We start from the raw sequence: 24,303 nt of genomic DNA on the forward strand, positions 1-24,303 counted from the left end.
CAGGGGTGGCCAGCTCTCGTTATCTCTGCGCTCTCTAGCATGTTGGCGGAAATATTTTCTCAATACTTCACCTCACGTAAAACAATCTAGTGTTTCTGACACTGCGAAAGGAATGATTGTAATTTTGGTCTTCTTATAAAAGTTGAAAAAAAAAACCCAACACATTCTTTGAAAATTGGGCCCAGGCTCTATAATCCCTCTATTAGGAATTATTAACACTAACTCTGAAGAGTCAAGAATGATGTCTCAGGGACACGCCTGAGAAATGGCTCAACGGTTAACAGCACTCATTGCAGTCGCAGGACCCAAGTGTGATTCCCAGCACCCATACGGCAGCCCACAACCACCTGCGACACCAGCTCCAGGAGGGGTGGAGACCCAGTGCCCTCCTCTGGCCTCCATGAGCACTTCACACACATGGTGCTCATACATGCAGGCAAAACGCTCACGCATAAAATGAAAAATAAAGTAAATCAGTGATCGCTCACATGTACACTTAGACACATGCGTGCACGTGCACACCTATACACACAACTTTAGAAATTTATTATTATTAAAGAATGATGTTGGTCTGTTGACCTGGACCAGGTAGGTACCTGGCTCAGCTGCACTCTGGCCCAGAAGGATGCTTCCCATTCCACACTAACAGAGAAGCAGCATCCCTCAAATTGTCTTCCCAAAAGGAGAGAGTTCTATGAATTCACAAGGGAAGTCTAACTCTAGAAAAACGATCTTTATTTTTTTTTTTTTTAAGTAACAACCCAAGTCATCTATACAGCCTACGAGTGAATTCTGTTACTGGAAGAGAGCTCATGCTACCCAGGCCACAGAACCTCCCGATTTCTTTTTTTTCTTTTTTTTTTTTTTTTTTTTTTTTTTGCTTCTTTTTTTCGGAGCTGGGGACCGAACCCAGGGCCTTGCGCTTCCTAGGCAAGCGCTCTACCACTGAGCTAAATCCCCAGCCCCCCGATTTCTTATTAAAGAGCCACACTCAGACTGGAGTTAGGTGGGTATTTTCATCGGCTCACAGTGCAGGTGAAAACTTCCCAAAGACCAGCTAGAAACATGAACAGACAGGGGCGGGGCACGGTGACTGTGGCACCTGGAAAGTGGACTTAGAAGGATCAGGAGTTCAAAGCCAGTGTCACTCAACTATGTAGTGAGTTTGAGGCCAGCCTGGGCTTCATGAGACCCTGTCTCAAAAACAAACAAACATGCAAACAAAACCAGAACAATGAACCTTGGAAATGTCCACTTTCTTTAGTTCTCTCTAGAAGTTTATTTTAATTAATTAGTTAATTAATTTAATAATAATAATCAGAGGTGTTCAAAGATGTATGTATGTATATTTGCATTCATTAAAATATTTGCAATAGTTAGAGACAATAAGTAGGCTATATTTTAATAATCAGAGATAAACTAATAAAGCTAACTGAATAAATTATAACCAGTACATAGTATATCTGAAAAGATATTAAGTATTTAAGAAAATATTTTTCAAAGGTTTCCTGAGCAAGACGGTGACCCACATTCACAGTAGCCCAGGTCTAGTGCTCACTGACTGATCTGCTGACCTGAGGGGTCAGGCAGCCATGCACACATAACTCCCTGTGTTGACCAAGTATCGCCTGTTCATTTCACAGGCCCTAAAGGTCAGCATTATTTCCAGTGACTGAAGGAGTCTGGATTCAAGTGGTAGTGTTTGCTCTCCGTGCCTGAGGGCAGACATTGTCAAAGCACACAAAACAACCATACAGTTTTATATGGGTGTGTGTGTGTGTTTGTGTGTGCCTGTCTGTGTATGTATGTACATATGTGTTATATATGTGTATATATACACTATATTAATATGTTACTATATGTGTGTATATACACACATATATGTATGCATATGTATGTATGCACATGTATATAACATGTTACATATACACATATACATATATGTGTGTATATGTATATATACATATATGTGTGTATATGTATATATATGTATGTGTACCATATATACCATATTATACCATGTGTAATATACCATATTATATATACATATAAACATGTATATGTGTGTATATATATTTATATGTGTATACATATACACATATGTATGCACACACACACACACAGGGGTTTGTGTGTATAGAGTTTTGTGTGTCCCAGCCTAGCCTGAAGCTGGATGTGGAGCTCAGGATGACCTTGAACTTCCAAGTGCTGGGAATAAAGGACTCTAGACCTTGTGGTGCTGGGCTGGAACACACGGCGTCCTGCTTGCTCTAAGCCCTCTACTAACTGAGCTGTAGCCCCAGCCCCAGCCCCAGGTTTAAAATGTCAGCCATCAGACCTTCTGACCATCAGACTGCGTGATCGGCCTGGAAGCCCACAGACGTTACAGCCTCTCTGTCAGACTCCTCGAAATCGCCGTATGGGATTTAGAGACCATCAAAACCCGGTCCAGGAAGTAACTTTTACTCATCATTATATAAATTCAGCCACAAAAACAAAACAAACAAACAAAAACTTTACTGAGGCTTTGAATTGTCTCCTCTGGCCTCTAAAAACAAGAGACAAAAACAAAACAAGAAAACTGTGAGGGGGGGAAGAGACTTGCTGGAAAGAAAAGGGGATGAGGAAGAGAAAGATTACAGGAGGAGAGAGAAGGTAACGGGGTAAAATGGCAGAAATATATCATATACGTGAATGAAATGGTCAAAGACGTTTTTTAAATTTTTAAGAGATTGCCTTAGCGGGCAGCACACTTACAGCCCAGACTGGACACCTGCCGGGGTTCAAATCCCGGGACCCAAGTGGTAGAAGCAAAGAGTAAAGTTGCTTGTCCTCTGCCCTCCATACATTCGTCGGGACACATCCTCACACGCACACACAAATAAAATAAATACTAAGAAACGTAGTTAACAGCTCGTGCCAGGCGCGACAGTGATTTAAGAGCGCTCAGGTGGACCATGGAGAATTCAAGGCAGCCTGGACCACACAGCAAGGTCCTCTCTCACAACACCCAACCAAAAGAGCTGGAGAGACAGTGGGAGCATCAGATCAGAGCGCTGGACTCCAAGCCCAGCTTAGGTACCCATGTCAGAGGGCTCATGACTGTTTGCAACTCTAGTTCCAGGGGATCCAGGCACCCCTTTCTGACCTCTGTGGGCAAGTAATATACACACTCATGCAGGCAAAGGCACTCATAACCATGAAACAGAAATAAAAGAAACATCTTTTTTAAAAAAAAAAAGTGAAAAGCAGTGAGAAGTCATTATATAATAAATCTTAATTACAACATTCTGGGCAAAAAAAAGCAAGATGGGTCTAGAAACGTAGACCCATGACATACCACTAATCTGGGCAGGTCCACGAATGTGGTCAGATCCAAACATTTTCTGGAAATTAGCACAGTCTTAGCATCCCCACGCCGTCCCCACGGCCCTGAGTGGCAACACGGAGCCTTGTGAATTTAGAATTTGCATCTTTTCTCTCATCTTATTCTCGAAATAAACCTTTCCGAGGCTGGGGATGTGGCTCAGTGAGGAGAGTGCTTGCCTGACATGCACAAGACCCTGGGTTTGAATCCCCCAGCTCCACATAATCAGGGTGTGATACAAGTGCACCCCTGTTATCCTAACACTGGGGAGGATGAAGGGGAACCAGAAGCTCAAGGTCACCTTTGCCCACATTGCATCTTCTAGGCTAGCCTGGGCTACAGGAGACCCTGTCTCCAAACAAAGAAATAACAAACGGTTCATTCAGGAAATCTGAGGCTCGGGGATGCCAAACTGGTCAAGGATAGTATTGAGGGCCAGTGCAGTACCCTATCCATCTGTGGTCCATCACATGCCAGTATTTATATTAACAAAACTGAGGCCTCACTGACTTACAGGCTAATAGGAGGCAATGTGGAAAAGTGGGGAAAGTACCTGCTTTTACACAGTCAAGTCTGGGTTTCTGGATTTGAATCTCTGCCCTACTATTCACCAGTCATGAGACCTGAAACAATCTTTTTTTTTTTTTTTTTTTTGGTTCTTTTTTTCGGAGCTGGGGATCGAACCCAGGGCCTTGCGCTTCCTAGGCAAGCGCTCTACCACTGAGCTAAATCCCCAACCCCCTGAAGCAATCTTCTTAACTCCTCTGTGCCCGCATTTCCCCATCTGTGCAATGGGTAGAGGAACACTGCCACACTTTCGGAAATGCTCAGAGGTCAAATGAGAATGATGAATTTACAAGTGGCTCTGACATTTTCAAGTGACTCCTGTCCCCAAACGCTCAAGTGAGGTTGAAGCAGCCAAGCATGCTGCTGCCTTGTCTTCTAAAGAAGGAAAGGATCCTCTTTCGCCAATTCGGCCTCTACATCTGGCACCCTGGTTCCTCTTAACCGATTCCAAGAGTCTCCTGCATGGGATCTCCTACTACTCAGACTCCCTTTTAACACACTGTACAAGCTTCTAAGTTCAGGTCCCCTAGAGTGTCCTCTGGAAGGAGCCTGTAAAGAGTTGGAAGAGGGGGACAGCTGGAGGCCCAACACTGCCCCCTCAGCTGCCGCTCACACCCAACCATGGTGTTTCAGTCTGTAATGTTGGAGCTCGAGGCACACCCAGAAGGGAAGCAGGAATAAGCTGTGCACAGAAGGAATCGCAGGGGACAGAGGCCTCCCGCCCACGGAGCGAGGGAAAGAGACTGGGCCTCAGAGAGAAACAGGAATGGGAGTAAGGGGAAGAGAAGGGAAGGGAAACCCCCTCAGCAGCACCTCTCTTAAGCTTGTGCCATGGAGAGAAGAGGCACTGGCTTCTCATCTACTGTGGACAAAGCCCTGAGCTCTTGCCCCTCCTCAGCCCCTGCTGGCCTTCCAGAGGGGGCTGTCATTTCCCCACCACCAAAGCCTCATGTGATAAAGGTTGGTTCCCCCAGAGCAGTGCTTACTGAAAGGTGTCTTAAGAGGTGGGGCCTAGTGAGTCATTGAAAGTGTGCAGGAAGTTGGGGGGAAGTGGGGCTCTCCTTGCCTCCAACCATGAAGTGAGTGGCTATGGCACGATATTTGATCACACTGTGAACCCTAAGATTGTGTTATTTACTGAAAAGCCCTGTTTCTAGTTGTGGTGAATCCCTCTCGCTAGAATACAGACACACCCTTAGTACACATTTTTAATCCCAGATAATGAAGGTAAAGTTGTCTTTTAGAAGGATGTACCCATGTTTGAAAGTGATGTCTAACTGAGTGGCAGGCAAAGTGGCGAATCAGAGAAAGATTTGACAGAACAGGATATGCCCGACTCTCGAGAGAAGAGGGAAGGGAAGCTACTTAAGAGAGCAGTACAGAGAGAAGGGGAGAAAATTGGAGGCAGTTTCTCTAGGACAGTTGTAGGCAGACTGCAGAGAGAGAGAGAACAAGCTAGACACAGGTGAAGACAGAAGAAGCCAGAGAATGAGAAGGAGCCGGAAGGTTAGAACAGATTGCCAGAGTTAGTTGGAGTCCAAGCAGAGCAATTCAGGAGAAGCTGAGAGAAGCCAGATTGAGTCAGTCAGCGTGGAGAGGAGTTCGAGGCAGAACAGCTCAACCAGCAGAGTTCAGAAAGAACTAGAAAGGCTGAGCTTATTACCAGCTTAGTCTCCAAGGTTGAAAACATTCTAGGCCCAGATAAGATTGTACTAGAAGCGGGGCTGGGGATTTAGCTCAGTGGTAGAGCACTTACCTAGGAACCGCAAGGCCCTGGGTTCGGTCCCCAGCTCCGAAAAAAAGAACCAAAAAAAAAAAAAAAAAAAAAAAGATTGTACTAGAAGCTTCTATAGCAGACTGAGGCAGTAAGCCTCCGAGACAATAATTACTCGGGAGACTTAAAAACAATGCTTTGACAAGTGGCTCTGTTCCACTCCTCTCCAGCTCCCTCACCAGAGGGAGGGAGCAGTCAAATATCCCAGCACAGTCCTCACCAGCACAGTCAACCAAGAACTTCAACCTACAAAATGTCATCGAGGCTAGGGATACAGCGCAGGGGTGGGACACTCAATTTGATGTAGAAGGCCCAGGGTTCAATCCCCAGCACTAAAAACTACACAGAATGTGAATGATAGGAAACCTGTCTTCTTTTTACACTGAACACCGAAAGCCCAGTTGCTCAGTCCTTCTGACCTACTCACCTCACCTCCCCAGAGGGAATTTCCTAAACACGGGCACATGATGGCTCCATTTCCCCACAGATCCTCCTAATGCCAAACCTTTCAGTAACTCCCATGTTGTCGATAGGGCTAAGACCAATGTCCTGACACAGCTCCAGGTTCCCCCACCTTTAAAAGGGGGTATTTTAGTTATATTTATGTACACCTGACCTCAGGTGCCCAAAAAGGCCGGTAGGGGGTTCTGCATCCCCTGAAGCTGGAGTTACAGGTGGTTGGTGAGCCATCCAATGTGATGCTGGGAACCAAACCCAGGCCCTCTGCGAAAGCAGAACAGACCCTTAACCTCTTGGCTATCTCTCCAGTCCCCTTGCCTCTTGCCATTGAGACTCAAGTTGAGTGCCAGGACACTGTGAGAAGCCACGGCCTGTGTCTTTCCGAAGACTGTGTCCTAGAGCAGAGAAAGACCCACCAAGGGATCACCAGCTGGATAGAAGAAACCCACATGGCCTCCAGAGAAGGCGTCCGGAATACTTGAAACAGGCCTGTACGGAAGGGAGAGCCCTCCCTCCCCAGGCAGACAAGGCTAAGTCCCAGCACCACCACCGGCTGCCAGACATTCTTGCCAATGTGAACACGCTCTGTCCCCGGCTGTCTGGACAGCCACCTGCTCCATGGCACCTGACCTGTGGCTGATGGACCTGGAGGACGGGGCTCTTAACTTTATCCCCTCTTAATGAATTTACATAGTCATGAAAGGCTAGTGGGTGTTGTATTAGATAGCATAGGGCATTAAAATAGGCAGACAATGGAAAATGAAGACAAGACGAATGGTGTCCGCCATTTTAACCCTCAATGTGATAGCATCAGACGGTGGGACCTACGAAGGGCAGGGGACGGTGGTCATTAGAAGAAGATCTCATATACATGATTCTTGTTTTTACACACACACACACACACACACACACACACACACACACACACCTTCAGAACGTCCACCTATCCTCCATCCTACCATGCTTGGACCCAAAGAGAAGACAGCCATCTCTGATCATGAAACAGGCTGCTACTAGATACTGGATCTGGCCACTCACTGACCTTGGCCTCTCTACCCTTGAACTAAGAAGTATTTGTCATCTGAGTCACTTGGTGTGGGGTGCTTCTGCTAGATAGAGTGGTCCAACAGGACTGAGATGAACAGGTAAGTCTTGAAGTTGCACAAGGGATTCCTTCCTCAAGGCCTGGTCTGTATGGACGGCCACAGTCATGATGTGACATGCCCTGGCCTTCTCTACGGAACAAGCCCTTTCAGTACCGCCTCCACGACTGCTCTAGACAGTTTCCCAACTCCTCCTTTTCCAGGCAGGAGCCACTAGAATCATGTTTCTTTTTTTTTTTTTTTTTTTTTTCGGAGCTGGGGACCGAACCCAGGGCCTTGCACTTCCTAGGTAAGCACTCTACCACTGAGCTAAATCCCCAGCCCCTAGAATCATGTTTCTATTCCCACCACTAGACCCTGAGCTCCTCTGTTTCATCCAGATGGTTCCAGTCATTGGTGCGACCCTGGTACACGGCAACGACCCATAAACATTTGATGAACAAGTAGTGGAGAGGGTATCGATTGACCTCTCTCTAACGGGGACCTGAGACCTCTCTTGGATCTCTAGAAGGAGAGACCTTGGTGAGCAAGCGTCCTCATCACTCTACCTATAGCTCTCCATCAGCATCCGGGGTATCTGCGGGTATATCTCAGAATCTATGGGTCAGCTCAGAACAAGTGACTCCAGAATCCAGTCTCCTGGGTCAGTCCCGGGCTTGGGCGCCAACTCCATCGCTTACCATGTGCATGATCCCAGGCAAGCTACTGCAGTATAAGCTGTGCCTCAGTTTCCCCAAGGGGAAGAAACGGAACGTTGCATCAGCCCTTACAGTGAATGGTTAAGTATGAAAGGACTAAGCTGCACAAGGCCCGAAACGGAGCGCTCCATAAGGGTGCCAGTATTAAAGAGGCAGGGAGTATGCAAATTCCTGAACCCCCATACAGGCCACCCTCCTGTTCTCTGGAATGCAAAAGATAAAAATCCAGCCTCTTACTCACAAAGTGTCACCCAAATGCTCCACTTGTTCCCAAGAGAATTTATTTTAATTCCTTCTAACTTCAAAATGACGCGGTCCCCGCTGCATTCGGTCCCCACTGCATTCGGGGTGGCAGGGGCGAGGAAGGAAGCAATGGAACCCGGACCAGCAGCTTCCAAAAGGTTATGAAGCGATCGGGAGGGGAAAGAAAAGAGCGAAGGCAGCCGGGGGTGGGGGGCGCAGGGAAGGTGGAGAGAATTCCCCTGAGTTTCTGCTATAATTGAATACCCCGACTCTCAAGGCAGCTCGGCCACCCCCTCCTCCACGTGGGCTGAGCGCTGCTAATGAGAAAGCGAAGCCTGCCTGCATTACCGCAATAATGATTTCCCTGTTGCATTTTTACATGCCTGCTGCTTTATCATAGCCGAAGTAGACATATATTTTCAATAAATCCTTTCCCTCCCTCACCCCTCCCGAACTCTGAGCTCTCCCCGGAAATGTTGCTCCCCGGGCACCCCTCCTCCCTCCCCACAACCCCTACCCCACAACACAATGAGTTCCACTAATCAAAACAGAGAGGAAAGGGGTGGGGGGGGGAAGAAAAATGGAAAAATCACAGCTGCTAAAAAGCACCACTCGCTGTAAGCCCAAGCCCTCCACATTTTTCTGCAGGAACCGTTTGCTGCTTCAAGGACATGGCGCCCCTCCCCTATCAGAAAGCTTCGGCAGAGTTGCTCAAAGGGGAAGGAGGAGGGGGCGGGTGAAGAAATCTAATATTCCCTCTTTCCTATTTTGACTAAGCCAGCACAGACAGAAATATAGATAAGGCCTTGAATAACTGATTTAACAAAATGTCACTTATCAAAAGGGATGGGGGATGGGACGGTGTTTGCATTCAAGGGCTCTAGTTAAGCCATGCTGCAAGGCCACAGACAGGCAAGGAAAGGAACTATTACCCTGCTCTGATCTCCCTCACAGGCTGAAAACACGGGGCCTGGGTTTCTCCCCACATCAAGAACCAATGGGAAGAAAACCAGAGATTTAAAAAAAAAAAAATTTTTTTTTTTTTAAAAACGGAAAAAAAAAAATCTGATTCTTATATAAGCATGTAGACAGTACCAACCAGCCGCAGGCTGTGTGCAAGAAGCTGGGGTGCAGAGCGCAGAGGTGACCCAGTTCTGCCCTCCCCAAACTCAGTCTAGAAGGGGCAAACTTGAGCAGGGTGATTCTGCAAGCCAAGTGCTGCTGGGGTCCCAGGACCGTGGCCTGCAGGCCTTGAGAGTCCTGTCCCAAGATCAGGCAAGGCACGCACAGACATCCAGATACCTACGGAATGGGAATTTATGAGAGATATCATCAGATCTAGAGTGGCTCACAATGAGCTAAAACTATTCAAAAGAAGGGAAATCTTGGGGTCCTCATGGTTCAACCTCCGACAGTCATATACTTACCCAGCCAAGAAGGCACAGAAAACCAGCTGAGAGTTCTGTGAGCCAGCCTCTATTTCGTTTTAAGGGTGGACTGCATCTCCTATGGTTGTGGACTTTGGGAGACACTCAATTAACACTCAAATTTCCTTGGATATCAACTCTTAACCCTCTTCTTTTTCTTAAAAAAAAAAAAAAAAAAAAAAAAGGCCTTGCCCATGTTATGGTGACACGTCCAGCATCCATCCGAGCAGGGCCTTCCCCTAAAGGGTAGGGGTACGGTAGATATGACTAAGCTATCTGCACAAGGGAAATTAGTGTTTCTCAGGTAGCAAACTGTCTAGGGCCCTGTGATGTCTCAGGGTCAGAGCCTGTCCCAAGACATGAGGCGGGAGAACCTTTCCAAGTGGTCCAACCCAGGGAACTAGCTGCCGCATTGTCAAAGTCAAATTTTGGCCTTAACTGCAAGAAACCAGAAAGCTGTGTGCGCCCAGAGTAACAGAACCCAAAGCCAATGTGAGTTTCAAAAATGTTACATTCCGTCAGGGGTGGGGCAGAGCTGGAAAGGTGGCTCAGTGGTTAAACACAATACCTGCTCTTGCTAAGGACCTGAGTTCAATTCCCAGCACCCACACGGCAGCTCACAATCATCTGTAAGTCCCATTCCAGGGGATCCAGCACCTTCTTCTGCCCTCCAGTGGGGCACTGATTGCATGTGGTCCACAGACATACACACGGGCAAACGGCCATACCCATGAAAAGACAAGTAGATAAACATGTGCTGTTCACACGTGGTCTTTGGAGGACCAGGGTCACTGGAGTGTTAAGCCCTAACACCCTTTCAGCCCCCTTGACGCTGTGACTACGTTTGTGCTGCGTTCTAGAGCACAGGCCATTCATGGTGTGGCATCAAAATGAGCATTGGTTGCCAGCTACACGTGTGGCTCTCAATCCCTTTCCTCCCCTTTCCCTTTATTCTGGAGTCAGAGGTTTCAGTCAATATGTGCGGCTGTCTTTGGCTATGGGGCATCTAAGCACTTTCCACTGCTGTTGGGAGCTATCAGTAAGACAAGCCAGAGACCATTGGGAACCTCAAAATCCTAGGAACTTCACGTCAGTCAGTGTGTCGTGCCCATCCTCGTGAGGTATCGTGCACGTCCTTGTGAGTTATCTCCCTCTCCAGTAACACCAAACCACATCCTGCTGTTTCAAACAATATGCATTCCCCACATAAATACAGGAAGACGCTCCATCCACGGTGCGACAAAATCTCTCCGGCAATCCGTGGCAGTGAGGCCAGCGTAGTCCTAGCTCCTATGTTGGGTGTGGTTCAAGTTTTTCACCGTGAAAACCATTTTAAAATAAGTAAGTCAAGCCTCACCTTCTACGGCGGACAACCGAACTCCAAGTGTGCGGGGTGGATTTTTTAAGACTGGAAATGACTTTCCAGTGTCCAGTGAAGGTCTGTTTTATGCTAGATTCCGTTTTGTGCCTCTAACATTACCGAAGACAGACAGCTCTGACACGGAGGGCCAGAGAGATGGCTCAGCAGGTCAAAGTGCCTGCCACCAGGCCCAGAGAGTTCTCTCCTCTCTGGGACCCACAGGGTGGGAGAAGAGAACCAATGAAGTCCTACAATTTGTCTTCTGACCTGCACAGATGTGTGTGACTCGCACACACACATGTACGTACACGCAAAATAAATAAATGTAAACACAGGTATATGCGCATCTGGAGCCACAACCAGCCTTCCTGAGTAAGTTCCAGGTTCCCCTGCACCTGACTCACGGGGTTCTTTGAGGAACAAACCAACCTTTCTTGTCCCTTTAGGGAGCCAGTCTCACTGACTGCCTTCAGAGTTCGATTGGCATTTCTCAGCCAACATTTCTGGTGCCCGACTTGGGGCCATGAGAGCAGTCTTGAAAACGATGGAACAAAACCCCAAACAGAAAGCAGCTACAGGGAGGGAGCGAGAGTGGGCGAAGCGGTTTTAGGAGAGGCTCTGGGAACTAGGGAAAGAGGTTCAGGTTTCACATCCGAAACTGAAGATGGGCTGCAGAATAGGCCATCACGCCGCCTGCCTGCACGTCTGCACGCGAAGCCTCTTGGAATCTATACTTTCCAGACGCAACTGTAGGAGGGGAGGAGACAGATGGTGTCATCCTCCTGTTAGAGATGAGAAACAGCTGGGAGCACAACTGGATCTTTGAACTCCCTCCTCACCCACCCACCTGCCACATAAACCCCACAGTCAAGGCCTTGTAGAGGTCACAGCATATGATAATGAGATACTTTGGTGAAAGGCAGAAGCGATGAGAGGCGCCTATTCACGCAGGGTTTTGTGCATCCCAGACCAGCCTCGAACTCCTTACGCAGAAGAAAATCACCTTGAACTCTGGGTCCTCCTGCCTCTCTCTACAGCCCTGGCTAGGGTTTTAGGTGTGTGTACCACAGCACCTGGCTGGTACAGTGGTGGGGACTGAGCCAGGGCTTCATGCATGCCCCACAAGCACTTGACCAAATGTGCAGTGTGGTTAGTGTTTGTTTGTTAAGATTCCTGCTCAAAACATATAGCACCACGGCTCACCTCTCGCACAGGGCTAAGGTCTGTTCCTAGTCCCAGCTGGCAAAGAAAGCAAATGGAAGGCCCCAAAGAACTGAAGACTGTTTTCCTTAAGCAAAAGTAATCTGCTCTTTCTCTGTGCTGCTCAGTAATGCGGTCAAATGATCAGGAAAAAAAATGCAGTGTAATTTCTGATGCAGTTTTAACCCTTGGAGTATCTGGCCAGTGCTCTGAGCCTGGACCCTCCCCAAGGACAGTGCAGCCTCAGCCTGGGGTACAGGGAAGGGGACAGTGCATCATAGAGTCTAAGAGCTCCTGTCTGGCCACCCACACCTTCACTCTAGCTGTACCCTCAGGACAGGAGAGAGGAGACATCGCTCCACACTGCAAAAGCCAGATCCTCCCCCTCAGACCTGCTGGACAGCTTCTCTCAGTTGATCCAGCCCATTTCTCGAAATCAATCAGCCCTCTCCACTGATCAAGTCTATCTGACGGTGTGTGTGTATGCCTGTGTGTATGTGTATATGTGTGTGTGCGTGTATGTGTGCGTGTGCGTAGTGGGGGAGGGTCAGGGAAGAGGGGAGATGAACTCCTGCCATCGAATGTGTGTAGATGTCAAAGAACAATTTTCAGATGCCAATTCTCATCAGGTTTTTCATTCCACGATGTGGTCCCTCTCAACCATCACACTGACCCTTCATGAGCATCACACACACACACACACACACACACACACACACACACACACAATCACACACTCCATATAACCCATTCATCCTCACCTGGCATTTTGACGGGTCTCCTGGATTTAGCCACCTGATAAATAATAATAATAATAATAATAATAATAATAATAATAATAATAATTTTTAAGAGGGGCTTTAGGCTCTTTCGTTTCTCGCCTGGCTGCCCACCTCCTGTGACACTGGCTATCAGACTATGGACTTAACATATCCACTTTAAGTTTACCAGCCACCTCCAACTTACTAATGCTCAACTGGAAATATCTTGACTGTACGCCTCAATTCCCAGTCTTCCCTGACTTCAGCAAACAGGACACCATCGCTCCAAGTGCACCAACCGGAAACTTTAGAGTGACCCCACATCCTGTCTACCCTATCAAGGCCAAACTCGGCCTGCTCTGTCTCCAACCTCCATCCCACACACACCTGCCCCTCCCCTGGTCATCTCCTTCTTTCACCATCTCAACTGCTTCTTTACTGTGGCCACCCCCACCCCCAACATACACACACTTCTACAACAACCGGTCTCCATTTCCCTTCAAACGTCAAGCTCCTCGAACTGTGTTAGGCCGCACTACGTCCCACTCGATACACTGCAAAAGAAATACAAAGCGTTGGGTGGCCAAGATGGCTCAGTGCAAAAAGACAGTTGCGGCCAAGTCCAACAACCTGAGTTCAATTCCCAGGACCCACATTGTGGAAGGTGGGCACAAGTGTGCACACGCACATGAACACACACACACACACACATACACACACACTCACAATTTAGATGTAATATTTTAAAAATCCAAATATTTAAGCAGGGCCCAGGGCTAGAGGCCTTGTGATCCCAGCTAATCCTTGGAGGCTAAAGCAAGAAGACTGAAACTAGTTTAAGGACAGCCTTGGGTAGGCAGTGAGTTTAGACCAGTCTTAGTCTACACAGACAGACACAGACACACACTTAAAATAAGAATCTTTTTAACAATTGGCAGAAAGAAAGGAAGAAAGGAAGAAAGGAAGAAAGGAAGAAAGGAAGAAAGAAAGAAAGAAAGAAAGAAAGAAAGAAAGAAAGAAAGAAAGGAAGGAAAGGAAAGGAAGAAAAAGGAAAGGAAGGGGCTAGAGGTGTGCCTTTCCAACCCTTTCCAAAGCCCACTGGGTTCTGAATGGCTGTCCCAGGCTGCCGCCCTTTCTTCTTCCCCTTATCTGTGGTCTCCCCTAGTTTCCTACAGATCTAAAGCTGTTCACACAGGCTCTCCTCTGCATGGCCACCCTGTCTTCTCTCACCCTACTCCTCAAGGAGGCTGCATTAAGTCGTCTGCCTGGTCACTACTTCACAAGAGCATACATCACAGTTTGCAGCATCCCCGCCTGCCTATGTCCATTCCTGGTGGCCAGAGAGAGAGAAGCATGTTTTATAACCAATCACCAGTGTTCCTAGTCCCTTAATGTGATTGGCAAAAGCACGTGCTCAACAAAGACTATGCTAACTGGGGCTGGAATGATGGCTCAGCTGTTAAGAGCTGGTCGCTCTTGCAGAGGACCCAGGTTCAATTCCAGCGCCCACATGGTGACTCACGACCCACCCACAACTCCAGTTCTAGGGGATCCAATGCCCTCTTGTGGCCACTGAGGGCATCGATCATGCACAGACAAGAAGACAAAAGGCTTATGCACATAAAAAAAATAAGTAATTCTTTTTAAAAAAAAGTATCTCTTAAATGTGTAAACGAAAAACAGGGCTTCCCATGTCAGAAACAACAACAACAACAACAACAATAATAATAATAATACCGCATTATATGATCCCAAAATTTTCATAGCCATTTAGACCCAAAGTTTTATTTTCCCTTCTCTTCTTCCTCTAAAACTATTTTCGGGGTTGGGGATTTAGCTCAGTGGTAGAGTGCTTGCCTAGCAAGCGCAAGGCCCTGGGTTCAGTCCCCAGCTCTGGAAAAAAAAAAAAAAGAAAAAAGAAAAAAAAACTATTTTCAACGTCAGCAGACCAGTAGCTCAGCGTGTCCCACACCATTCCTAACTTACTGTCATCTAGGAGGAAACAAACAAACACCCCAAATATTCGTGTCCTCTGCCCAAATTCCTCCAAGTGGCTACTCTGACAATTTGAAATTCTTAGAAAACATCACAGAGGGGGGGTTGGTGGCTGCGTCTGTCCTTTAACTCAGAAGAGATTTTCTAAAAGAATCATGGAGCAACTCACATAGAAAGCCTTTAATAGTTACTAGAAACGCAGCCCTGGGGGATGGCTCAGTGGGTAAAGTGATGGCTGCGTAGGCAGAAGGACCCAAGTTCGGATCTCCAGAGCTGTAATCCCAGCACAGGGAGGCAGAGGCAGGAGGATGGGTTCCTGGAGTTCCCTGGCCAGCCATGGAATCAATGAGCCCCAGATACGGTGAGAAATTCTGTTTCAAAACTTACAGTGAAGAGGGCCAGAGCGAGGCCCGAACAGGTGAGGGCATGTCGTAAGGGCATGTGCCACAGGGACTGCCAACCTCCGGAACCCACAGAGTAGAGGCAGAGAATCAACTCCCACAAGCCATCCTCTGACCTCCACACGTGTGTAGTGGCACACAGATCCACAAATAAATACAGTGAAGTGAATGAATAAGGCACCTGAGGAAGAGACATGGGTAACACTGACCTCTGGCTTGCTTATGCGCACACGCACACAGGCAGGCAGGCATCTACATACACACTCATGCACGCTCGCCTGTAGCACCCTGATAAGCATGCCAGGAACTGCAATCCGGCTGGTTTAAGTCCTTTTCCGGGAGGGAGCTGGGGTGGGGGTGGGGGTGGGGGTGGGGGTGGGGGTGGGGGTGGGGGTGGGAGTGGGCTTAGACAAAAATCTCAACTACATTTCAACCTCGCCAGTTACCCTCCAATATGAAAATCTAAAAATACGGTTAACCCACAAGATCCTTGAAGATTGTAGCCTTCCCACAAGATCTCCGAGGACTTCGGCCCTCTTCCCTGTTCAGCACAGTTCTGTTGAGTTCAGAAATGAGCAGGGGTTGTGTTGCTCCAGGGCGACCTCTCACGCCGCAGCCCGAGGACTAGAGCACCTGCCTGGATCCTTATTTTTCTGGGTCAATATCCAAAGTCAATAAAATCACCTAGAGCTTTCTCCCGAAAAGGCCAGGGTGGCAGGACAGGTCCTGGAAGTCACCATACACCGTCAGTAAAGACCCTGTCACTACTCGGACAAATCACAGGTAAACAGGCACTGAGCTTTTGGGGTCCCCTTCTCCTCCCCAAAGCTACCTGTTGCCTGGGAACAGTGGCTTAATTAACCTCAAGCTTGACTAAGCGTTAGCTCATCCAGCCAGCTGGCTGGAGAGGAAACTTCGAAGATGAACTGAAATTATTTTGGGTGCCTGAAAGTACCAGTTCTTACTCCAGTAGCACGTGGAATTGAGGTTTTTTTTTTTTTTTTAATTTTTAACACATCTACAACAGGGTTGGAGAGGTGGCCCAGCAGTGAAGGGCACTTACTGCTCCTTCCGGACAACTGGAGTTCCATTCCCAGCACCCGGGAGGAGGGTCCCCCACTGCCTGTAACTGCAGCTCCAGGGGACCCCAGGCCTCTGGCCTCTGCAGGCAGATTCATGCACATAGGCACAATTACAAAAAAAAAAAATTTTTTTTAAAAATCCGTAAGACATGAAGTGAATGAATGGTTCTACACCGGCCACAGGCTCTCCTAAGTAACGGCTTTTACACGTTGGCACAGTTGCCAGGCCACTCAAGAGTCTTTGTGGAATGCCAACGTACAAATCCATTTCTCCATGAGAAGAAAAAAACAGAAGTTAATCAACTCGCCCCGAGTCCATGAAGCAATTTGGCCGTTGGCCCAGGAAGACAGTGTCAAGAGCTCTGGGCCCTCACTCCACATGACACTAGAATAAAGCTGGAATCCAAAGGCCCATCCTTTTAAAAAATAATAATAATAACCCCCCCATAGGCAGAAGCAGCTAGAAATTGGTACCCTATCCATTTTCATATGCGCCTTGGCCTGCCTTGAGTATCCAGCCACCTTAGAAGTTCTGTCACGGTCCAAATGCCCACAAACTTGAACCAACTACTCAATATAAACATTTTAGCACTTCTCACCCCATCAGCCCCACAGCAAATTCTTCTATGCACCACCCCACTCCGCCCGCTGAGGGGGAAAATAAACAATATTTGTGTTCTTACAATCAACCTATACATCAAAGAAGAAAGAGAAAATTCCACATAAGCTTGGTTTTCATGTCTGCGCATTTTTGGATACGGAGCACAGAGCACAACGCCCTGTCCCCTCTCCCTTCTTTATAATTTAAACTCTGAACTCAACAAAAAAACCAGAGGCCCTAGCTGGTTAACAGAGTGCTTTCTGCACAGCTCATAGACACTCTTTTCACAGCAAGCTTGGGTAAGTGCTCTCTGATATTAGCACATCCCTGCGATGTGGACGCCTGCTTACCAAGCTGTGAAAAGACCCACGCTCACTCTGGAACCTACAAAATTAATCTTCTCCGTACCTATAATGCAGAAGGCAAGGGCGCCTTCCTTCCCTCCCTCCTCCCCTCCCCCTTCCCCTCCCCCCCTATGTCAGACTGGCTTCTAAACAATCAGTTGTGGGGGGAGGGGGGGAATGGACATGCCCAAAAGGGCGGGGCCCAAAGGGGTGTGTCACTCTGGGCATCAATTCCCGTAAATCAAATCCTGACAATTGTCACAATATTTTAAAAAGAATGAATTATGATTCTTGGGCCATCAAACCTTTCTTACCACGGGAACGTTCTCAGTTGAATGGCGGTGGCGGGGGAGGGGTCTCCGCTACTGTGACTTGATTAATGGCCAAAGCAAGACAATAAAATAAATCTCATAAATGTTAAGGGGGGGCGGGGGGGACTGAAGCACTGTTCTTGGCTTCCAGGTTAGACATGTAAATAATTCCACCCTGGAATAAACACACATGAGGAATTCTTATTTACTCCCCCGCACATGCAGCCAATCAGGCTCAGTTGCTGGCCCGCCCAGGTAAAGATGACTGCTAATTTGTTTAGCTAATGCCTAGCTGGGAACATGTGATAGGTGGCACTAATTTTTCTAACTATCTCAACTCTCCAAATATCAAACCCTGGATCCTGAAACCAGATGGGAGGAAGGACGGAAGGAAAATGTACCACCAATAACATAAAGACAGGGGGTTTGTGTTCCTGGTTTTGTTTTTTTGGTTTGTTTTTTTTAAACACAGTTACCCTTGCTAGACTCAAAACCTCTTTACAGAACTCAGGAAAGCTTAGCCAACTTTAGTTAACCCCAGTGTTGGTTGACTATGCCTTAACCCTACTGACCAGTTCCTGGCCAGACCCTGTGGTGCTCAAATTATCCTGGCCAAGTTCAACTCCCCATACCAGCACCCATCAAAGTAAGTGTCTGCAGAACCCAGTAGGCTGGGCGCCAAGAAAGCAAGCAAAGAGAGGCGAACGCTGCTGCCTTAACTAGCTAAGTGCTGGGTCCTCCTGCATCTTGGCCGAGTGAGCTGCAAAGCACACTTCCACACAGAACTCCTTGCGTGAGAAGTATGTCACGTGCAGTAGATTGTCACCACCTGGGACAACTTAAAACTCCTTTCTTTAAAAAAAAAAAAAAAATCACCTGAGGAAAAGGCCCAGGCAAACTGCTTCCCCCAGGCATGCTCTGCTGAGGTCTTGGGCCATGCCTGAATTGGTCATCTCTTAAGCATGACTTCCACACACTTCACAAGACAGTCCAGGACCACGGAAAGACCAAGCACTAACTACAACACAAACACTCCACTTACCAGAGCAACATTTGTCCGGGGAGTTTGACAGCAAGCTGACTCTAACCTGCCCGGAACCCAAAAGCATTTTCTTCTTTAACCCAAGGATGGCTGGCACACAAGCCCCAGCCAGGCGCTGGCCAGAGGCTGCCTTGCCAGGTGCTGTCAGTCTGCCTCCGTTGGTAAAACGGTGGTGGTTTGGTTTGTAATTTCGGCTTCTTCAGCCCACCAGCAGTAACTTCCCAGACTCCCCTGAAGTTGGGGAGTGAAGAGGCAAGTTTGCCGGCTTACACACTTCTCCCACCTGGGTGGCCACACTTACTTCTGGGGACTACCCAACCCCCACAGAGCCCGCAGACTCACATATATACACATATGCATCATGTCAAAAACCCCAAAAGACACATCCCTAGGGTCCTGCGGTTTCTTGGCTGGAAGAATGGAGGCATTATAATATACCAACCTTCAATTTCAATCCCACCACCGACACCCTTCAAGCTGGGGTTTGCCAGTTACACCGCCCACCTCACCCCTCCCCCTTTGCTGGGATGCTGTGAGCCGGGAGAGGGAACAGGGAAGAAGGCGAAAAGGGAAAAGGCCCTGCTAACGTACAGAAAGTAAAGAGGCCGCGGGAGACTTGTCTTTCTGTGTCCCCCGCAGGCTTCCCTCCACACTCCACCCCCATCTTCTTACGGAGCATCCCTCCTCCCAACTATTTTTTTTTTTTTTAATGAAACTTAATAAGCTTTTCGCCTACCTTGGCTGTTTCGGCAACAAGTGCCTGGGCAATCCGACAAGACGACCAATCTCCACTTGGGGGGTGAGATGGGGGACGAGCCGAGCTGATGGAATAATTTCAATATTAATTTATGTCAGCCGCCTTCTCGCAGCTACTCATTTACAGTACTGCCCTCAGCCTGTAAACAAATATCGCTCCGCCAGGAAACATACTCCCCAGATGCAAGCCCCTCTCCCCAAGCAGGGAACCTGGCCCCTCGCCCCTCCCTCCCACAACACGGCCCCCTCCCCCCGAGTCCCGGGTGGGAAGCTCTGGGTTTTCCAAAGCACCAACTCACCACCTTCAGCCACCACCCCAGCAAGAAACTTACTCGGTCCGGTCTACGCCTCAACCCTCCCTCCAGGAAATCTCCTCTCCATATGCATTCAACCTCCCCGCAGGAAATCTGCTCCCCCCTCCCCCTTCTATATACATGCACACCCCCCCCTCCTCCTCACGCGCCCTCCCCGGACAGAAACTTACTAGCTAGCAAGCAAGCGTGCAGGCTCTCTCGTTCTTGGAAACTTACTCCCAGATACAGCACCACCAGCACCCCTCTTTCCCCCCCCTCCCCCAGGCCCTGCTCCCTTCCTTGCCCTCCAACTCCAAACTCTCCGCATCCAGTCACTCTCTCCCTCCCCGGTGGAAATTTGCAGCGCCGGGCTGCGCGCGTGCATCCACCCTCCTCCCCTCCAGGAAACTTACTCCCCATCTGCATGCACCGCCTCTCAGCCATCGCTTAGAGGGAAGGGGGTGTGCTGGGGAGACAGAAATACATATGTATCTCTCGCCCCTCCCCCGGCCGCAGCCCACTCAGGGCCGAGCCGAGCTAACCTGGCCTTACCTTTTTGCATGGCCCCCTCCCCGAGCCCTCCGGATCCGCTCCCCAGCACCCCAACCCACCCCTTTTCACCCATCACCCACCCCTAGCAACCGTTCCTAAGCTCCTCTCGGCCTTTTTTTTTTTTTAATCCAGGATGCAAATTCCTCCCCTGTCAGCAAATCGACTGTCAAATTATTTTCTTGCAAAAGGAGAAAGGCGGGGTGGAGTTGGGGGGGTCAGAAAAGGGGGGCAGACAGGCGGGTAAAGGGAGGGAGAGGGACAGAGGAGGGGAGAGATATCCCTCCGCAGAGCTGGGGCTGGCGGCGGGCGGGGAAGCAGGAAGTAAGGTGTCCAGCGCGGCGGGTTCTCCGCCGCGGCCCCCGCCCGCCGCCCCTGTCCCCCGGGGCGCCGCGCTCCGGCAGGCGCGGGCCGCCCGGTGCATTGTTCGCAGCCTTCCCTTAGCCCGTGCACGGACGACTTTTTTTTTCCGCGCTCCGCGTTGTGTACGCGTGAGCTTGCACCTTTTGTAAGCTGGCGAGTCTCTGAACGCGAGAGGATGGGACCACGAGCCGAGGACCTGTCAGTCCCCCGAGTGCAGCAGAGACTCAGATCGGAGGAAGGGGTGGGAGACTCGAGGCCCCCTTGGAGTGGGAGGGGTGGGAGAGCAGCTTGGTGGCCGGGAAGCTGCCGCCTTCCCACTCCGGACCCGTTGCAGGATTGCTTCCTGCGTCGCAGTCGCGGTTATTGTAAAAGGCGCGTTGCAAATCTAACGACTCGAGCTGGGAGATTTTTTTGTTGTTGTTTATTTAAGGATTTGCAAAGATGCCAAGATCCAGGCGGGCTGCAGGGAAGGATTGTGCCTCGAACCCTCACCACCACCACCGCTTCCCCCGGTCTTTCTAGGGCCTGGGGTGCTCCCAGGAAGGGATCTGCGGGTTCTGGAGAAGCTCGCGCCTCCATCCTCTGCCCCTTGGGGGCGGGGAGAGGTCTCCATCTCCGCTGGATCTGGGAGAGATGTTGCCTAGGAGAGAGGCGGGCGGGAGGGAGGGAGGAGAGGAGGGGGCGCGGGTGCGGCCCTGCGTCCGCCCCTCGCCGTGCGCCATGACTGTGGAACGTGGTGCCGGGGAGGAGGGCCCGCCGCCGGGGGGCCGCCCGGGGCTGCTCGGCATTGGTTGCAGAAACCCGAGCCCTGGAGTCGCTCCCCCTTCTTGGGCTTGTCTCCTCCTCCTGCTCTGCGGGGGAAAACCGCTGCACCCAAACGGAGAGCAGCTGCGAGCAAGGGGGCAGGGCGCCGGCTGGCGGACTAGCCAAGGGTTCGAGACCCCCTCGGGGGGCGCTGGCCTCGGAAATGGGAAAGGACCGGAACAAGATCTCGTCCGGAGACTGCAGATCAGTCCAGGTGCCACGACCTTAGGTCAACATCCCGGCATCTCCAGCCATCTCCGTACTTCTTTTCTGGTCTGAGGAAACGTGCACCAAAGACGGTTCAACTAAACCAGCCACCTCGCACAGAGATCTAGACTTCAGTGCTGGAGGATCTGTAGGACAATGAGTAATTTTTTTTCCACGAGGAAAAGTTACATCCTTTCCCTCTCCGGTGTGGAGGAATCGTTGTGCCCTTTTCTCCCCAAATCTGGCGCGAGATAAGCCACTGTCCCCGACCCACCCCACCCCCACTTGGGCTCCGGGTGTGGACAGGGCGGGAGAAAGACTATATGGAAGCTTAAAGCATGAGGTCATGGGTTGAAGAGGCTGCTGCCAAAAGCCGCGGAGGTGGTGTGTATACGCGTGTGTATGTGCGCGTGCGTGTGTGGGTGGGTGTGTTTGGAGGGGTAACGGTTCTCCATCTTCAGCACTGGAAAGCCCGCTCATCTAATCCTATAAATTCTAAAACACCTGACCCAGGGAGACCCTCTGAAAGAAACAGAAGGAGGCTCGGTGAACCTCCTTCTCAGTGAACCTCTGGCCGGTGGCCGGTCCTTTCGACTAAGCAAAGAGCCGAGGACAGCGAACAGGAGCATAGCTTGCTCACCCATACTTTGCCAATCCTCTGCTTCCTTCAGGACGCCCTTCCCAAGACGCTAGTGTTCCGCACCCCAGCTTAGCCTTTTAAACCCTGCAAGTCCCTCCCGGCTGCCCTCGGAATAAAGCAGGTTCTGAAGCAACCCCACCCCCCTTGCGGGGGCGGGGGGTATTTCACCTCTGCAGCCCTCTCTTCCGTCAGTCATAACCCTTGCTTCTGCTTTGTTCCAGAGTGGGGGCTCCCTAACCATTCACCTACCTGATTTTACTAGACCTTTTCGGACATTCAGTGTTCCACACCACTGCCACGATCTCCAAGAACCCTTCTAGAAGTTACACCTTCATCTCTAACTCCGTGAGGTTGGCCGGCCTTTCTCCAAACCTCTGGCAGCCAGGCTGTCACGGAACTAGCCCTATGAAAGACCCTTTGCCAAGCTTGAGAGCCTGCCGGTTCCCTGAGGGAGTTGGCTTGGATTCCTCAAGAGGTCCGGGAGAAAGCGTCACCCTGCCCTACCTACAAACCTGAGCCCCTCCACCTCCAAACATCAGCACTCACACCCACACAGCTCCAAGACAGAAAGGTCTCCAAACAAAAGCTCCTCCCTGGGGCAGATAAGAGACCCTAATAGATAAGGACTTTCAGCCTGCTGAGGTAAGTAACTGGCCCCAGGTCATATACAAACCTTTATGGCCCAGGTTTGCAGGGGCTCCTAGACCTCAGGCTGCAGAAAGCTGAGGTTTTGCTTCATGCTACTACACAGCCATTTTAAAACTCCATGTTTTCTTTCTTTCTTTTTTTTTTTTTTTTTTTTTTTTTTTGGTTCATTTTTTCGGAGCTGGGGACCGAACCCAGGGCCTTGCGCTTCCTAGGCAAGCGCTCTACCACTGAGCTAAATCCCCAACCCCAACTCCATGTTTTCTTACTTGGTCCTTGAGTTCACCTGGAGCAGAGAGGCAGTGCTGCTCAAGAGTTAGCCCAGAAGACCTTGAGACATCTCTTTGCAACCATTACACGTGCAGTAAATTGACATGGTGAGGCTTAACCGGGTTGATAGTTACCAGCCTTAGGACACCACCACAAGCCCTTGTTTGTTTTTAATGGAGTCCTGTAGTCCTATCACACACACACACACACACACACACACACACACTCGAGAAAGTTACGCCTCCAGAATCTGAAATTATTTAAGTGTAATTGTCTTTGGCCTAAATGATTGGAAAACGCCCACAAAGACGTAGATGATGGAAAGACCACATTTAGTTAATGAAATCACCTTTAAAAAAAAAAAAAAACCAAACAAACCTTTGTTTTATGTGTGTACGGTTGGAACATGGAGGTCAGAGGACAACTTGTCAGGAAATGGGTTTCATCTTCCACCAAGTGGGATCCAGGGGCTGAACTCGAATCATCAGTCTTGGTGGAAGGCACCTTTACTCACGGAGCCAGCTCACTGGCCTTGATCAAGGAAATCGACTTTTAAAAGCAATCTGCAGGGTGACATCCCCTACAAGGACTATGGGTTTCAGTCCGTTTTGGCACAGGTCTGCAATTAAACTGTCTGTATTATACTATTTACTCGATTTGTGGTTGATTGGTTGGTTGGTGATGGGGCAGTACTATGTAACCCTTGCTAGCCTGAAACTTTCTATGTAGCCCAGGCTACCCTGGAACTCACAGATCCACCTGCCTATGCCTCTCATGTGCTGGGATTAAAGGCGTGTGCCACCACACCATGATATGAGTTATTTTAGTGAGTCAAAGGGCTGGAGAGATGGGTTAGGAGAACTGGTGCCCTTTCAGAGACCTGGGCTCAGTTCCCAGCACCCAGATGGCGTTCCACAACCATCTGTAACTCCAGTCTCGGGGGATCTGACGCCCTCTTCCAGTCTCCATGGCACTGCATGCATGATGTATGCTGACATGCACGGAGGCAAAACATCCATTCATGTAAAATAAAAAAACAAA

At 49.3% G+C, this 24,303-nt stretch overlaps 1 protein-coding gene across 19 annotated transcripts in view; it reads right to left on the reverse strand.

Annotated features, from left to right (window-relative positions):
- The window catches only part of Trerf1 (transcriptional regulating factor 1), a 224,059-nt gene extending 203,346 nt beyond the window's left edge, over positions 1-20,713 (reverse strand). For 5 of the 19 annotated variants that reach the window (XM_039083499.2, XM_063267092.1, XM_063267090.1 and 2 more), the window contains exons 1-2: positions 20,417-20,713; positions 19,472-19,556 (exon numbers count right to left, since the gene is read on the reverse strand). The gene's annotated coding sequence lies outside the window, so the exon portion shown is untranslated. The other 14 variants (XM_017596416.3, XM_017596415.3, XM_006244453.5 and 11 more) reach the window with 7 other exon arrangements.
- Positions 20,714-24,303: the final 3,590 nt, after the last annotated feature.

Source organism: Rattus norvegicus, chromosome 9 (assembly GCF_036323735.1).
Source record: "Rattus norvegicus strain BN/NHsdMcwi chromosome 9, GRCr8, whole genome shotgun sequence".
NCBI lineage: Eukaryota > Metazoa > Chordata > Mammalia > Rodentia > Muridae > Rattus > Rattus norvegicus.